This window comes from Microtus pennsylvanicus, chromosome 1 (genome assembly GCF_037038515.1).
Source record: "Microtus pennsylvanicus isolate mMicPen1 chromosome 1, mMicPen1.hap1, whole genome shotgun sequence".
In the NCBI taxonomy this organism is placed as follows: domain Eukaryota; kingdom Metazoa; phylum Chordata; class Mammalia; order Rodentia; family Cricetidae; genus Microtus; species Microtus pennsylvanicus.
This window is the reverse complement of record NC_134579.1, coordinates 153,184,180-153,189,081: the sequence shown is the minus strand read 5'-3', so window position 1 is coordinate 153,189,081 and position 4,902 is coordinate 153,184,180. Positions and strand designations below refer to the sequence as shown.

At 44.0% G+C, this 4,902-nt stretch overlaps 1 long non-coding RNA gene across 1 annotated transcript; it reads right to left on the bottom strand.

The window, feature by feature from the left end:
* Positions 1-538: 538 nt before the first annotated feature.
* Positions 539-3,018, bottom strand: LOC142842453 (uncharacterized). The gene is made up of 3 exons (XR_012909391.1): positions 2,730-3,018; positions 1,960-2,237; positions 539-1,101 (listed from the first exon to the last, which is right to left on the bottom strand). It is a non-coding gene; the product is annotated as an uncharacterized LOC142842453 (long non-coding RNA).
* Between the last annotated feature and the right edge of the window lie 1,884 nt (positions 3,019-4,902).

Here is a 4,902-nt window from a genome sequence, read left to right as displayed (position 1 = left end):
AGGCATGGGGGTACAGCCTCTAATACTAGCACTTGGGCGGTGGAGGTAGGAAGATCAGGAGTTCATGGTTATCCTCAGCTTAGTTTGAGGTTTGCCTGGGCTACCTAAGACCCTGTCTCAAACGAACAAAAAAGCGTTACATAGTGTTTGCCTCTGGTGATGGTGAGAGAGGGAAAAACAAACTAAGGGTAGATATGGGTGGGGAATATATCTCAGTCAGAAGGTACTTGCCTAATGTTGGTCAACTCCTGTGTTTAAGACTTAATACCCCCCAAAAAACTTAAAACAAAAAGAAAGGTAGAAGAAAAGGAAGAGGAAGAGGAGGAGGAGGAGGAAAAGGAAGAAGAAGAAGAAGAAGAAGAAGAAGAAGAAGAAGAAGAAGAAGAAGAAGAAGAAGAAGAAGAAGAAGAAGAAGGCAAAATGTCGCTGTCTAGACAATATCAGGCAATGCGTTTCCATTCATATTTTGTATTTTTCATTGATTGGTTTATTTTGAAATACAAAATTTTAAAAGGGTCCAAGCATGATGGCACACACATTTAATCACAGTACTTGGCCGGCAGAAGCAGGTGGATCTTTGTGAGTTCAAGGCCAGCCTAATCCACATAGCAAATTCCAGGCCAGCCAGGGATACACAGTGAGAACCTGTTTTAACAAACAAACAACAACAATAAAAATCCCCAAACATCAAAAAAAATCATAAAAAGAGAAAACTATTCAAAATCTGCTCATGAGCTAAGGATATTTATATAGAGGATCCAAATGTTCACACTTCCATTTCTTCCTATATTAAAACAATGCCTTGCAAAGTCGAGTGACAGAACATTGGAAGAAAAGCATGTGTGTGTGTATCTGAGTGTCTGTGTGTGTACATATGTGTGTCTGTCTCTGTGTATGTCTGTGTGTGCGTGTCTGTCTGTCTGTGTGCATCCCTGTGTGCTTCTCTATGTGTGTCTGTTGAGATATGCTCTCTGTATGCAGCTCAGGTTGACCTCAAATTCACAGTCTTCTGCTTCAGCCTCCTGAGTGTTGGATTCCAGGTGTCACTCAGCGCAGCTGGCTTCATGCTCATATTTACACATGTGATCATTCTCAGTGTCACTGAAACAAAGAAGTCCATACTAGAGAAACCTTACAATGATGCATTTAAATAATCAGACTGGGGTCTCTAACTGACAGCATACACCCAATAAACTCAGGGGTAGCTTACCCATCTAAGGCCACACTCCTCTCTCTACCTGTGGGGCTAGAAAGGCTCCAAATACCCAGGTTGCAGTTGAAATCAGGGTACATTTTGAGATAGGGTTTCTTTGTGTAGACCAGACTGTCCTTGAACTTAGAGATCCACCTACCTCACCCCTGCCTCTCGAGTGCTGGGACTAAAGGCAATATATATATATATATATATATATATATATATATATATATATATATATATATTTTGGGTTTTTTTGTGTGTGTGTTCCTGAGTGTGTGTATGCAGGAGCCCATGGAAGCCAGAAGAAAGCATTGGATCCTCTGGAACTGAAGTTACAGCTGGCAGCCATCATGTGGGTGTTGGGGATGGAACCCAGGTCCTCTGTAAGAGCAGTAGCTGCTCTTAAAGGCAAAGACATATCTCCAGCCCCCAGGGTGCGTTTTTTATAAATCTCTTTCTTGGTGTCAGGCCAGGCTGGGAGGAATGAACCCATAGAAGAAACTGAAACTTAGGGCTGAACTGTTAATATGGGGGTGTGGGGGACTTTCCTGTGGGCAAATTCTCGGGAGAGCTGTAGCTGGATCGTTTGCTTGTTCTGTTATTTGTATTTTTGAGGAACCTCCACACTGCACTAGTTCCTGCTGCGATTCCACTACTGGATGCACTAGTTCACACCCCCACCAACAGTATATACAAGGGATCATCCCTTTTTCAGTATATACCAGAAAAACTCATGATTTTTCTGGTATCTTATCACTTACCTATTGCCTCCTCCTGCCTTGGAAAATCAGAATGGCTGGTTCTGAGACAGGGGGATGGGGGAGGGGGAGATGGGGGAGAGGATATGAATGGAAAGTGGAAGTAGAGGATATGAAGACTTGATGGAGAGGAAAGTGAGGCAGAAATAGGCTGGGGGTGGGTAGCAATTGGCGATATTTAATGGGGTCTTAGAAGAATGGAGTGGGAAGGAAGTGGGGCATGAAGCTTGCCGAAGACTGTGCATTCATTTACCTCTTGGGAGGCTCTTTGTGTGACAAACCTATAAAACATACCAGGAAGAAGAATTTACACATATATCTATGTATACACATCTACGTGTGTGTGTGTGTTTGTGTGTGTATGTGGTGTGTGTGTGTGTGTGTGTGTGTGTGTGTGTGTGTGTGTGTGTGTGTGTGTGTGTGTGAATTACAGGGTGTCGCTATGTAGCTCTGGCTGACCTGGAAATGATTGTGTAGACCAGGATTGCCTTGAGCTCACAGAGAGTAACCTGCCTCTGCCTCCCGAGTGCTGAGATTAAAGGCATGTGCCACCTCGCCCACATCTTACCAGAATCATTCTCTTCTCTCTCTCTCTCTCTCTCTCTCTCTCTCTCTCTCTCTCTCTCTCTCCCTCCCTCCCTCCCTCCCTCCCTCCCTCCCTCCCTCCCTCCCTCTCTCTCTCTCTCTCTCTCTCTCTCTCTCTCTCTCTCTCTCTCTCTCTCTCTCTCTCTTTCTCTCTCCCATGCATGGATAGATAACTCTTCTTAACTCACCTTTCTGAGTACATCTGTAGATAAAGTAGATGGAGACAAAGAGGAGAGAGATGCAGAGGCAGCTGAAGGTGGTAAGGATGATGTGTTTGCTGTTTGATGGTCGGGCGGAATTTCCTCCACCTCCTCCCACTCCATCTGTACATCGGAGACGGAAATGGCAGCTGTATCGTGAGATATCCCTGAGAACACGTGTCGGAGGAGCTGGAGAGGGCTGGGCAGAGCCTCACACACGGGAAAAATTCCATGTGAGCATCTCACCCACAGCCATAAATTTGATCGTTTACCAAGAACGGAGTCACAGAATCAGTTTGCTTCCCCAAACAGTTTAGCAGAGCGGTTAAGAGGCTCCAGACACAGTGTGTGGTGGCACACTCTAAGAATCGCAGGACTCCAGTCAGAGGTGGGAGGATTTTGAGTTAGAGCCCAGCCTTGGTGATACAGTGAGTTTCAGGCTAGCCTCAAGTGCGTGCGAAATCCTGCCTGAAACTAAAATCAAATTAAGAGCCAGAAGCCAGAAAACCCAGTAATCAAACTGGTGGCACTGTCTTGGGTGGCTGTGGCACCTTTTCAACAAGGGGTCTAGCCCTGCTCAAGCAGGGCCGTGGGGTGAGGCGAGTTCTGGTCCTTCGAGATATGAATAGTCAAGGCTCCTTGCTGGATATTTTGGTGTCCATTCTTTTAAATCTAAAGACATATTTATTTGATGTATAAGTGTTCTATTGTATGTACACCCAGAAAAGGGCATCAGATACCACTATAGATGGTTTTGAACCACCATGTGGGTTCTGGGAATTGAATTTAGGACTTCTGAAAGAGAAGTCAGTGTTCTTAACCACTGAGCCATATTTCCAGCTGTCATCCTTTTTTTTTTTTTTTGAGACAGGGTCTCACTGTGTACCCCTTGCTGGGCTGGAGCTCACAGAGATACGCCTGCCTTCTGCGTGATGACTAAAAGCAGGCACCACCACAATATTGAGTACCCATGTTAGTAATTTATTCTCTCCCTCCCTCTATCACCTCCCTCTCACTATTTATTACTTAATAAACTCATTCATTCAAAGTAGAAAATATAGCTATCATAGATCATTCTCCAGAATGTACTTAATGAAAAGATGGGAAATTTTCATCTATCAATTTGTGAGACTCTGATGTACAGTGTGGGTGTAGAGGAATGTATTCAATTTGTAATAATCATTACACAATGTGCACCTTGAGTACAATCTTTGTCAATTAAGAGTTTTTTTTTTTAAAAGAGAAAACATTTCACTATCTAAAACGCAGTGTCTTAGTTTAAGGGGTTTTTTTTAATGTTTTTCCAGACAATGTTTCTTTGTGTAGCCTTGTTTGTCCTGGAACTCACTTTGTAGACCAGACTGGCCTCAAACTCAGAGATCCACCTGCCTCTGCCTCTGAGTGTTGGGATTAAGGCTTGCACTACCACTGCCTAGCTTTAATTTAGGGTTTTTATTGCTGTGAAGAGACACCATGACCATGGCAATTCTTGTAAGGGAAAACATTTAATTGAGGGGGCTCGTTTACAGTTTCAGAGGTTTAGTCCTTTATCATCATGAAGGGGAGCATGGTGACAGGCAAGCTGGAGCTGAGAATGTTACATCTTGCAGACAGCAGGAAGCTGACTGTCACACTGAGGGAAGCTTGGGCAAAAGGGACCTCAAAGCCAGAGTTCACAGGGACAAACTTCCTCAAACAAGGCTGCACTTGCTACCAGTGCCACTCCTGTTGGAAGCCATTTTCCTTCAAAGCACTACATACAGTAAGTAACATCATTTCACATCCTTCTAATCCACATCCAAAAATCCCGAAACCCTTACAACATATAAATAAATGACTTTGTTCTCCCATTGCACTGCTGCCAGTGGAGTCTTGTTCTGTTTTAACAAAATCCATGGTCAGTTTAAACACCTGTGATGGTTAGTTCTAATCGACGCTTTGACACGATCTAGAATGGCCTGTGAAGAGAGGATTGTGGTACTGTCTAGATCATGTTGGCCTGTGGGCAAGGGGTGGGGGATGGATTTGATTATATTTACAGGTAAGGAATGACACGGCCTAAAGTGGGTGGTGCCATTCCTTATGTTTGGGTCCTGTATTGTATCAGTGTAGAGAAAACGAGCTGAGCAGTAGGCTTGGGTGCATTCATTCTCTCTCTGCT